Raw genomic sequence first — 12,810 nt, 5'->3', positions numbered from 1 at the left:
TTTTATTCATTTGCTAGTTGCAGAGTGCCAGCACATATGCCCAGCCCTGAGCTAGGCATGGAGAGAAATAAGACTCTATTTTTGTCCTGAGACCACAGTCGTTTAGTAGGGAAGAGAAACATCCAAGTGGTCATAATGCAGTGTAGCACAGTATCACAGTGGTTCTCCTAAGATGCAAGAGGGACCTGTGCGGGAGGTGGGTGGGGAGCAATCAACAGGGAAGGATTCAGGCAGGAGCTGGTGTTGGAGCACGATGGGGTAAGCCAGTAGTTGTCGGCCAGTTGAGAAAGGAGTTTCAGGCAGGGAAGAGCAGAGAAAATGTTTGAAGACTTGGAGAGCATGGCGCATCCAGCAAACTGCAAGGGGTAGAGGTGGGGAGAGTGTGGCCAGCAGGTAAGGTATGATGGAGGTGGGAAGGAGGGCAGGAAAGGTGGATCGAGCACAGATCAAGAAGACCCTAACGTGGTCTGGAGTTTATCATGCTGGCAATGAGCAGCTCTGGGGGGAACCATAGGGTCGGACTTGGATCCTGCTGGTAGGAGGTTGGAGGTGGATTGGAGCATGGTGAGCCTGGAGGCAGGGAGGCAGGAACAAAGCTGTAAGAGTGCAGTTTCTGGTCCCAGAAACCGGGGGTATGAGCAATCACACCTCCGGTGAATCTGTTACTATGATGTCAGGAGCATTTGTCCTGTAATCTCACCCCATCACACTGAGAACATCTGATGGGATGCACTCTACTTCCTTAAAGATTGACTAGACCAATTGTTTAATAAGCATACTAGCCGCTTCCCTTAACTGTGACAATCTTCCCAGCTTTCCAGCCCAGAGAAAACGGGCGAGTTACTGGGACTGTCTCTGGCACTGGGGACACAGCAGTGAATGAAATGGACTAAAGTCGCTTCCCTGGAGGAGCTTACATTCTAGTCGGGGGTAGAAAACATAAATAAGTCATCACATTAGATGCTAGGTAACAAGGAAGGTGCTGGCCAAAATAAACATGGGAGGAAAACAGGGAGTGCCGGGGGAAGGGGGCTTGCAATCTTCACTAGGCACCAGGACAGCTTCAATGAGGTGATATTTTAACAAATATGATCCCTGAGGACCTTCGTGTCAAGGGTTAAGTTGTCTAAAGAGAGGCCACCTGTGATCCAGCAGTGTTTGCAGAGGTGGGAGACCAGGTTGACCATAGGAGACCTGGTGATCATTCTGGAAGGAGGTTCTAATCTGTTCCTCAGCTTGGAGCTGCTCCTGAATATTCAAAACAACTCACCACTCCCTCCTTTCCTTGACCTCCAATTTATTTACTAAAAAAAACAAGTGTGCAACTCAGCTGTAGCATCTGTTTTGCAAGGAGGCCGTTGTCTCTTACTCAATTTTCCAGCTGGTTTGACTATCAGGACACAAGCAGGTCATCTGACTGGCCCAAGGCCACACAGTGAGCAAAGAGTTCAGCCAGACATGAACCCAACCTTATTATTATTATTATTTTTTAACTGCACAGTTTCTGGGAACTTTGTAGCTTTGTAGCAGATGGGATGCTAATCACATTCACTGAAAACTTACAGGAGGAACCTCAGTGCAGAACTCTGCATCTGGCTCAAGGAACGTGTATGAATCGTTTCCCTAGTGGAGAAGACAAAGCTGGGAAATACACCCTGCCCCCCATTAAAAGGCCATTTTGCATATGATGGCTGTTCTAGTGCTGCAGCAGTTTGGTTTGGCATCTTCTTCAAAGAACTCACTGCAGGGCCTCAGCTTTGCCCAATTAAGTTACCTTTTCTCTTCTTGCCCCCTTCTTCTTGCCTCTTCCCCAACCACCCCCCCTCCTCGAGCAATTTCAAGTTCATACCCAAACTACTACAGTGTGAGGGAATTTCTGGGTACAAATTGCACGCAGTTGTGGGTGAAATCTTTGGGATAACTGCAGTGAGGTTGAATCTGACACAGGTTTAGACAATTTGAAAGTCACCTTTTGGGCATTCTCATCTCTGACTGTCCTTTAAGTTTACATTAATGTTTGGGTTAAGTTTTTCAAGCTAATATATTCAGCTTTAATTCTCTCAGTTTTGGATTTTTGTGTCTTTTTAAGCTACAGAACCCTATTTTCAAATGAAGATTGATGCAAAAACTTGGTGTTGCTTTCATGGAAGTTCCATTGGATCCTTGTCCAGTAGGCTTCTCCACTCTCCTCCTTACCCATCAACAACCCTCTGTGACTCATGGAACCTCAGGCAAAGGTCTTCAGCTCCCTGTGCCTCAGCGTTCTCATCTGTCATTCGGGTCCATGAGGAAGAAGTGTGGTGATGCATGATGATGTGTGTTTTTTGTTTTTTTTTTTCCACACCACCAAGCAATTCTCCGACACCGGCTGGGTGTCTTACGATTCAACTCAATTCTGACACTATCTACTCAGAGATAGCATCAGATCCCCCAGATTAAGGGCTCAGTCATACAAGATTGCCCCCCATGTCAGATGCCAATTGCAAACCTAGGTTATCATCTGGGCTTCTGACCAACCAGTTATACAATGGAGGTTTCCATGACCTCTTCCTTGGGTTTGATGAATTTACTAGGGCATCTCATAGAACTCAGAGAAACATCTTACTTCCTAGATTACCAGTTTATTGTAAAAGGATATAACTCAGGAACAACCAGATGGAAGAGATGCATAAGACAAGGTATGGAGAAAGGGCCTGGAGCTTCCGTGTTCTTTCCGAGAGCACCGTTCTCCCAGGCACCTGTGTGTTTACCAACCCAGAAGCTCTAAAAAGCCCATCCTTTTGGGACTTAGCAATACCTTCATTACAAACCATGGTTGATTAAATCATTGGCCATTGGTGGTTGACCTCAATCTCCAGCTCCTCCTCCAACCCCAAGTTGAGGGGTGAGGCTGAAAGTTCCAATCCTCTAAGTTTCCCCTGGCAACCAGCTCCCATCCTTAGGCTACCTAAAGGCTTTTCAAAAGTCACCTCATTAACATAAATTCCAAGGGTTTTAGGAGCTTAGTGCCAGAAATGGGGATGAAGACCAAATATATATTTCTTATAAATCACAAAATCACATGCACACACAGTGACTTGCATGCTAGATGTTCAATTAGTCTTCCATTCCTTGACTCATTCTTATTTGGGCTCTAATTCGTCCTCTTTATTTTTTTGGTTAGTATTGCTGCTTATGTGGATCCTTGGATTCACAGGGCTGAAGCTTTACTTACCTCATTCCCATTCTCTGACTCCACTCCAGACTAAGCCCCTTCACCCCAGGGAGTTTATTTCTTGTTTTCATCCTTTTCCCTGCCTTTCTAGGTGCCCCCAACATTTTCCCTCCAGATCATTTCATTCTGCTCTCTCTTCTCCCACCCCCTCCTCTCTAAACCCCAACAAATCATTTTCCTTTTATTACAAAAAAATTGGAACACACATAAAAGTAGAATGGATATATGCCTTACAAAAATAAGGATATTTTATTATATATTATTATATATTCACAGGAACGTTATCATACCTTACAAAACACAATCCAAATACTTTGTTAATGTTATTTAATACCCAGTCCTTATTCAATGTCTTTTTATGTTTAGTTTCTTAGGATCTGAATCCAAATAAGGTGCACAGGTTGCATTTGGTCCTCTTGATCATTCGTACTCTTTTCCACAATTAATTCTCCCAAGACAAGTCCTGACCGCTGGGTTTAGAGTCTCCTCTTTTTATCCTCCTTTTGGAAGTGATTAGAAGGCAACGCCAAAGATTAAAGACAGTCCCCATCTTGATAGGGTATTTTGAGCATTCTCCATTGCATATTTTAAAGTTTAAAGCCCTGCATTTATAGTTTAACACGTAAACTTTCCATTCTTTTGGGAAAGAGACATTTTGTTAATGACACTCTCCGAGGAAAATGGAGATGGTTCAAGTAGAATGCTTAACACTGCCCAGCACATAGAAAATACTCAAAAAGTTTATGGATTCTCAATTGGCAATGATGAACATTATAATTATTGCATCTCAGAAAGCAAGACTTAGGGTCAGCTGACCTACGTCGGAAATCTGGGTTTTCTACTTGTGATTAGGCATGTTATAGAAGGAACATCTCTAAATCTGCCTTTCATTAATTATGAACTGAGAATGATAACATCTCCTGGCACTTCAAGGAAAAGAGGTAGTGTGGATAAGACACATATAATATTACTGGGTACACAATAGGCCTTCAGCAAAGGGTACTGTATGTACCATATATGTAAAATAAAAATATTAAGTCATTCATTACCATCCACCTTATTTCTGTTTCTTCCCTATTTTTCCTTCCCTATCTTTCAATTCACAGGTGGACAGGAATCTATATACGTTTCAATGTATATGTGGTATAATAGAATATTTATTTAGGATTCTAGGTCTGGACTCATTTTTTGGTAGCAATCTAGCCTTAAGCAATTCTCTCTATCAGCTTGAGCACAGTTTATTCATTTGTAAAATAGGAAGACTCACATCTGTTGTGAGAACCTTACAAAGTCAGTATAATATTCACATAGCTTCCACAAGGGTGAAAGAACTTTCAGTAAGAGTGCCTACTGACAGGCTGAGTCCAAAGAACACAGAATGGATTTTTAAATAAATGAATACAAATTCCAATGGTATGATTACATTCAGGAAGTAATTCATTAGTATTGTCTTTTTAGAAAAAAATCACATCAATCTTCCTGGGTTTACTTGCTTTTCTTTGCCATTGAATCATTCCACCAGGATTTCCTATGTTTTGAAGATTAAGAACCACAAAATGCTAAAGATAAGTTGACTCTTGGAGGTCATGTGTTAAGTGGGAAATCACCTTGATGCAATGGTACCCTCCAAGTGTATGACCATGTCACCTACCGCAGTGGTCAGGAACATAAAGACTCAAGTGCCAGATTAAGATGTTTGAATCATGTGGTTTAATAAACACACAATGAGAAACAAGGGGGAAGAGACGGATGATTGACACACCAAAGGTGGGTACAAACAGGGTAAAAGGACCATACTCCTTGAATCCTGTATTAGGCAATGCCTATAGTCTCTCTCTGTCTCTGTCTCTGTTGCTTCTTCTGTCTCTCACTCTCTGTTGGTTTCTCTGACACACCAGCCTTCCCTGCTGGGGTTATGAGGTGGACCAGAATTCATAATGAACAAGGGCGTCTGGAAGGGGCTTGAGGCAAACACAGACTTGCTTTTACGAGACAAACAGACAAGTTTGCTTGGTCACAGCTGTAGCTTGCCAGTTGGCCTGCTGGCTTTTACCTGTGTGCTGTAGGCAGAAAATTGGTAGAGCCAAAATAGGTGTTCCCAATGAATGGCCAACTTCAGGCCTGGTGAATTCTGAGTACCTTAGTGTCTTAGTGTAACTCTGAATATTTCGTCTTTCCCACGTACCACCAGTACTCGTGCTCAACTTACTTTATCTGTGTTTAATGTGTCTCACCAGCCGCTTACATCTCTTAATTTCCTCTATCCTCATTGGTCTGTTTTTCTTAGTTTACAGAGTCGAATCGAACATCCTTAAACAATACAGCAAACATATGTCAATCATGCACTACAATTCTTGTGTGAAACAAGCCTGGACTTCCATTATCCCTTAACCTTCCTCCTGTTCTCAGATTGAGACAAGGAAGCTTGAGGGAAGGAATGGAGACGAGGTTCAATCATTAGAAGCAGACAAACATCCCAGAAAGTGCACTGGGTCTTTTTGGAATACATTTGGAGGCAAAAGGACTATCAATGCATGTCAAGCTTCTGCAGGCCACAGGAGACAGTGGAAAAAAGGCCAGGTAGGCCTGGGTTGAAACCCCAGTGCTTCCAATTGACTGAATAACATGACCCTGGGAGAATTGCTTAAACTTTCTAAGCCTTCTTTCCCTAGCTTATGAAATAAGAATAGAATTGTTTTCTGGAATTATATGAGAAAAGGCATGCAAAGAGCTAATTGTCTAGGGGGGCTTAAGCTGAGACTCATATAAATGTGAGTTCTGCTGTTCTTCCACACACGTCTTCTGATGTCTCTTCATTCCAGGCTTCAAACTGTCCCCAAGCCAATGGCATTTACTGTACCCATCAGACTCCAGCTGCAATTTTGACTCAGGATGGTAACAGGGGGTGCCACTGCTGGGTTTTGGGGCTCCCAGCAGTGAGGGGGCTTTGCCTTTTGGTGGGAACTCTCCTGCCGTGGGCACCATTAGCTGCTTTGAGTGAGGTCTCTTTGGTGGATGCTTCATTCTAGGCCAAAAGTGATTCAAAGAAGACACAATAAATTGTGCTCAGGGCTGACAACCACGGCTGCCAAGGACAGAGCTGCACACAGCAGGCCTTCTTGTTCTGTTAGAAGCACTTGGAGCCCCTGGGGTAAAGTTTCCTGTAAGTGTGGGTGTTAAAACAGTTTGTTTTGGTGTTGTTTCTGATATGTGCAACTCTGTCCAGAGGCTAAGATATGCAAAGCCTTGCCAGAAAATCATCACAGAGGAATAAATAATAGCATAACCACATCCTGAAGCAGTCATTCTCCACGCTTTCAGTCCCCGACGCCCCTTCTCTGGTGTCCAGCTCCAAACTTGTAGAGGTTTCTGCAAAGAAGTGCTAGGTGGAAAAATACTACAAATCTCTCTTGGCTCAGCAGGGCCCGCCCATGCTGGGACAGGGAGAATTCCAAGGTGAACAGGCTGCGTTATCACCCCAGACTTTCTTGGCACAAACAGTCCATTTCCAGCCCTGAAACGTATTTTCAGAGGGTAATGGACAACCAGTCCCAGAGTAAACACAACACGGCCAGTCTGCAGGTGTTATGTTCCTTTGTGTTTGCCAACCAGATGTTCCTCTCTGGGACTTGGTCTTTGGCTGTTTGGGCTCCCTGAGCTGAACAGAAATGTCACTCTTTCTTGCCCTTTTCAATAAAAGAAAGCAAGGTTCTCGCAGGACAGGTCCCAAAATGAGCTGTAGATTTCACTTGCAAACTATTAATCTATTTGTGTCAATTTCTTTCTTTCTTTCTTTCTTTTTCTCCCCACTCCCAATCTAGATTAGGCCAAGAAACATAAGTCAAAATAACCATGTGAATCTTGACCTTTAAATAAAAAGTAACTACTATAGCAGAGCTGTAAAAATTACCCTGGGGAATTTAGGCTGCAAAATTCACGCCCGTGTCCTTGTGCTCTGGTTTGGCACGGGGTGCAGCGGACACCGCCACACACTCCAAACCAAGGCCAAAGCGGGAAGGTGTCAGTGCTATTTCTACCGTTCCTAGTCAAGACAACTGGCGTGCTGCGGACACTTGGGGATATTTGGACGGCATATTCTCTCTCTCTGTTTGGCCAGCTGTGCTGTGCAGCAGTGGGTCAGCTTGGAGAAGGCTGAGTCCTTCTAGAATGTCTGACAGATTGAGGGAGGTGGTGAAGTAGATGAACTTGGATTTAGGAACTGAGACTTTCAAAAGCCACTCCGAAGTTCAATCTCATGTGTCATTAGCCTCGAAGGGTTCCACCTGGTTCTTGTTGAACAAATCTTGGTCTGAGCATTGAACTGGTTTGATCATAGTTAGGTGGAGATTTACAGGAGGCCCCTTTTACTATTAAACCTTAGAATTTGGGGGCAGAAAGGAGCTCCTCATTCTTTCATTCCAATTTTCCCCAGTTTGGGAGTAGCATCAGGTCATCACTCCTCAGTCACTGACTTAGCATTTTTCGTTCTCCCTAGGATATTCCCAGAGCAGAGCAATCTGGGCTGCCCGGGGATTCCTGCCACTTGGGAACTCCCAGTCTTTCCCCAGCTCATGATAAAAGGAGGTAGCCCTAAAATGTCCTAGAGCTTAAAGTTCGATTGTGGAAAATGCACACAGCATGGTTGACTGCATAAGAAATTCAATGTCACAGGTACTGTGTTCTCCTCAAAGCATTAGAGTTATAAGATCTTCTTTGTGATCTTCTTTGATTCTAATTAATAATACCTTAGGCTACCATTAAGTGGTTGTGGTTTGTAAAACACTTTGGCTTACTTGATTCAGGACATATTTATAAGGCAGGTGGAATTAGGCCCCCTTTGCAGGTGAATTAACTTGGTGAGTTTATGTGATTTACCCAAAGTAATTTGCCAGTCAGCGGCAAGACCAGACTGCAACTTTAACCTCTTAACGCTAAATCCAGGGCTTTTCCAAGCAGCCTGGGAGTTCAGTGCGGTAGGTACCCCTGTTCACGTGGTACAGATGAGGATATTGAGCAGGGATTAAACAACTTGGCATACAAAAAGTAGTTTGTGACAGAGCCTGAGAAACCTGCTTTTCTTGACTCCTAGTCCGATGTTCCTTCTGGGTCTTCAGGAAGCTGCGAAGGGGGGAAATCTGAAAGTGGCAGAGATTTTGTGATCAGATGAAAAGAAATCCAATATATAGATCCTATTTTCGAAGTGATTATAAATTTGTAGTGTGTGTGTCATCACAATGCATAAAATAAAATAGCAGCAAAAAAATCTTTACTACACACCTCTTCTATTTATGGAATCTATTGTCCAACTCTCCTTTTATATTATTACAGTATTTGTGTGTGGAATGTGTCACGGGTTAAATCAGTAATTTTGTATTCAAGACATGATGGGTAATTATATACAGGCGTTGCACTTGAATTTCCCGTCTACTGACAGAAGTGATGGAGTCAGTCGCAGCCTTGCGATTCCTTTTCAATGAAATGCATTTGTTTTCCTTTTTCATCCTCGTTTTATGAACAAGATTCAGGGAGTCGCTCCAGACTGACAGAGAAGATGGGGACCTGGGAATTAGTTCTGTCACCTGCAGAAGGATTTGCTTTCTTTCCTGTCCATGTGTATTCAGAAAAGCACATTCAAGGGAGGTGCAGCAACTCCAGGGGACGGGACCCGCTGATGGAATGTCAACTATTAGGTTTGCTTGGACATCACCCAGTGGGCTTTCCCAGTGAAATACCATGCGGCAATTCTCTATGGCATTTCAATTCTAAGGTATGGACCCCTCCACCCCAGGCCAGGTCAAGGGTCCCTGCTATGGGCTTTCTCTGATGCCCTGCACTTATATTGTTTGGCCAACTCTACTATTAAACCCTTATATGTCTATTTTCATTATTATTATTATTATTATTATTAATTTATTAATTTATTTTTTGGCCACGCTACGCAGCTTGCAGGATCTTAGTTCCCTCACCAGGGATCGAACCCAGGCCCCGGTAATGAAAGTGCTGAGTCCTAACCACTAGACAGCCAGAAAATTCCCTATTTTCATTATTATTTAGAGTCAAAGGGTCTAATACAGTGCTTGGCATCCTGCAGGGACTGATGTGAAGCAGTTGAATAAAGGCATGGAGGAATGACAAACGAACCTTAAATATGGCCTAATAGTGATCTCCCCTTTCTCTATAGGCTAAACATTTCAATATCCACTCAAAATTTAGCCCAGCCAGGAGGACTGTCATGTTTTCTTCTCTAAGCAAAACGAAATAGCTCTTTGTGTGTTGATAGACTTGCTCTTGGGTTTAAATTTTCTAAGCCTTGCTTGATGAAGTTAGTGTGTAGGTATCTGAAAGCACCCCCCAAGTGACGGGATGAAGCCCAAATTCCTTGCCGAGCCCCCAAGATCTTCCTGCTTGTGCCTGACTCTGCGGTGTGGAGTCGTCAGCCCCAAGCATGTGGCCGTCCAGCTCTCCTGGCCTTACTGTCCTCGCACTCTTGTTCCTCTGCCTCTTTGCCTGTCCTGCTCTCAATCAGGAATGCCTTTCCTCCATCGCCTTTGCTTGGGAAGCTGTTACACATATTGGGGAACCCAAATCAAATGCCACCTCCCTTTTTTCCTTAAAACTTTAAAAATCCCTCTTCACCCTCCCCACCTCTTGCTGGTACCTTTTATAGCATTTTGTTTATGTAGTAATTATTGTGTCAATCATATTTAACCAGAATTACTAGAAATCCTTGCCTCTTTATGGGCAGGTACTGTATTCTATTAATTTGGGTATCCCTTGAACCTAGGAAAATATCTGATACAGATTAAATGCTTAAAGCTTTGTCGGATAAGCAACTGACTGGCTGAATGAATGAATGAGAGAGAGATAGAATGTAGAATGACGGCGCAATTTTAACTTATGAAAAAAGATGAGATGGTTTATTCATAATTTTAGATCAATAGACATTTCTAGCGTGATCTACTGGATGACAAGCTTCTGGGTGACAAGCCGCCCAGCTCAGTACCTGGCAAATATTAGGGGTTAAGTAAAGTTTTGTTGATTGAATGAAATAGATGTATGAACAAGTGGTCTGAGATTCTCCTGCAATTATGTAGGTTGACCTCTGGCTTCGTTTAGCTTACGTTTGGTGATCTTTTATTACAAGCCTGCCCCTATGCATTTCTTCTCTCTCTTCCTGTTTAATTCCTAAGCACTGGGGACGCTAATGCCCTTATGGTATACTGCAGAAGATGATACAGGGAAGTTTAGAAACTTTGTGAAATACGGTATTGAATACCAAGTAAAGGCTCACTGGTTATTTTCAAATTTGACTTTCCTTCCTTGGGTTTCTAGCATCCGAGATCATTAAAAATAGATAGAATTTTAGGCCATTTTAAACACCTATCTTACTTTATTTCCACCATTATTTTTGCTTTCTCTTCCTGTGGTTCTCTGAGGTTGAAGAGAGAAACCTCAAGGTTACTTTCAATATCAGACTGTGTCATTGCTCAGGGCCCACGTTCCTAGGTTACTTTATTCTCAACATTCTGCAGCTTTTTATAAAAAGATGGTTTGCAAAACCGTACTTTATAGTCAAAATGTAGGATTCGAAAACTTGAAACTCAGATTAATATGACCACTCTAGTGTCATTTGGATTTAAATTGTGAGGAGAAACCGGGAATGATGCTCTTAGCTACCTAAGGAAATTAGGTGTACCTCTTCTCACAGGACAAACATTTTTGAGCACCTGCCATGTGCCAAGTACATAGTCATGGTCGACTGCTTCAGGATGACAAAAAAATTATTACAGGTTTTTAACAATTCAAGTTTAGGTCATGCTTTATAACTGTTTACAGAAGTTTTATGTGTGTACAAATAATCATGAACATGTTTATTGTTTTTATTAGTTACACTGTGCTTAATAAATATCTGTTGAATGAATAAATGATTGACAAGTAAAAAAATAAGTAAAATGTGGGGAGAATATTCAGCTAGATGATCTATCTGATGTGGAGGTCACATTCAAGGCTTTTATTGATATTAACATTTCACCAGCAACTAACCAGCAGACAACAGTTTCACTTTTGATCCTAATATTCTCTCTTTTTAATAATCCATCTGGGGCAAGGCTGAAAATCCTTACTTACCCCAGCATCAATGCAGCTCAGGTCCATCTCCTATTTCTTATTTCCTCACCCACTTTGATTTCTTTCCTTGTAGCATTTGTATCCATATCTGTTTCCTTCCTAGATTGCAGGTTTCTTTGAGGCAGGGACTTCCTGATTGATTTCCTTATCCCCACTCCAAAATCTACTATAACGTGTAATAAATGTCTGTTGAATAAATACGGACTTGCTCAAAAGAACAACAGACCCCCAAAAGTACAAAAGATAGAGGCATCTGAGCATGTTGACATTTTATATTCTGCTTGAATCTTGTCCACACCAATGACTGAAGGTCTTCTGTTTTCCCCTCCCTTTTCTCCTAATTGGAGGACTTTATGTACACTTGTTAAAAGAATGCAAATGTTGACTGGCGAATCATTGATCGAATCTCAGAGAGTGAGGAAACAGGCCTCGGAGGGCCTGACTCCACTTTCCCAGGCACCAGGCACAAGGCTGCTGGTGCAAAGTCCCTTGTGAAAGTCGGGCCTGAGTTCTTGACAAGCTGCAAAGGCACACGCTTTCAGTTTTGCTCTGAAACAGTGTCTGAAATCAATACCCATCACACAGAACGTGGCGGAGGCTGGGAGGTTGGCAGGGCTGCTTCTGACATTTCAGGAGCATCTCAACTGTCCCTAAGGGTGGTGGTCTGGCCTTGTTCAAGCCCACGTGGTGCTGGGCAGGGGGAGCCTGAGCTGTTCTCTTCAGATACCCTGGAGCAATTTTGATCCATGAGAGCCAGTGGGAGGAAAGAGGATCTGACACCCTTGGCTTGTGTTCTGGTCCAGCAGGGCCCGTTTTAATTCATTGAATTGATTTGTAGGGCTGATGTCATAAAAAAAGCGATTCATTTTGTTGCTGGGCAAGAGAAATGGAGAGAAATGAGCCATGCTTGGTGGATTGCTAAGGCTGATCCATGCAAGAGGTAGATGTTTGGCCTCGCCAGTGGGTCAGGACATGGGTGAGCTCCTGACATACAGTCTTTGAGGCAATGTGTGCAGTGTCCAGCATGGTGCCTGGTGGATCATCCATGTTCCCGAGTCTTAGAGCCTTTCTCCGATGTGTCACACCTAAGTCTTTTCTTGGAATTAATATAGATGTGTACCCATTTTAAGCAAGATATACAATAAGGGCCATGTATACTTCTGAAGTAGGGAGCTATTTCTGCACTTCTCATTGGGTCAGTTAGCATCCAGTTATCCTTGTGGGGTACCCCCTTTTCTCTCTGATCCCTTTCTTCCTGCAACTCCCAGCAGCCCCAGTTGTTTATCTGATGTGCCCTGAGGCCCATCTCTCTCCTGAGTTATGGTAACAGGGCACCCTAATTGATCTTTCTGTCCCCAGATTCTCCTGTCTCCAATTAAGCACATCCTCTGCATTCAGAGTGCTCGTTGTCACACAGATAGATCATCTTCATTTCCAGGGATATCCTCCAAAGCTTCTCATTATCATCG

At 43.0% G+C, this 12,810-nt stretch overlaps 1 long non-coding RNA gene across 2 annotated transcripts in view; it reads left to right on the top strand.

Moving 5' to 3' along the window:
* The window catches only part of LOC309627201, a 49,031-nt gene that overhangs the window by 24,606 nt on the left and 11,615 nt on the right, over nucleotides 1–12,810 (top strand). The window contains exon 1 of one of the 2 annotated variants that reach the window (XR_014243583.1): nucleotides 1–12,810. This exon is cut by the window's left edge and continues 16,238 nt beyond it. The exons of the other annotated variant lie outside the window; for it this stretch is intronic. This is a non-coding gene — a long non-coding RNA (uncharacterized lncRNA). 2 annotated transcript variants of the gene reach the window in all.

This window comes from Balaenoptera borealis (assembly GCF_965194805.1).
Source record: "Balaenoptera borealis genome assembly, chromosome: 3".
In the NCBI taxonomy this organism is placed as follows: domain Eukaryota; kingdom Metazoa; phylum Chordata; class Mammalia; order Artiodactyla; family Balaenopteridae; genus Balaenoptera; species Balaenoptera borealis.
The sequence above is the reverse complement of the archived record's forward strand: the minus strand, read 5'-3'. Positions and strand labels throughout refer to the sequence as shown.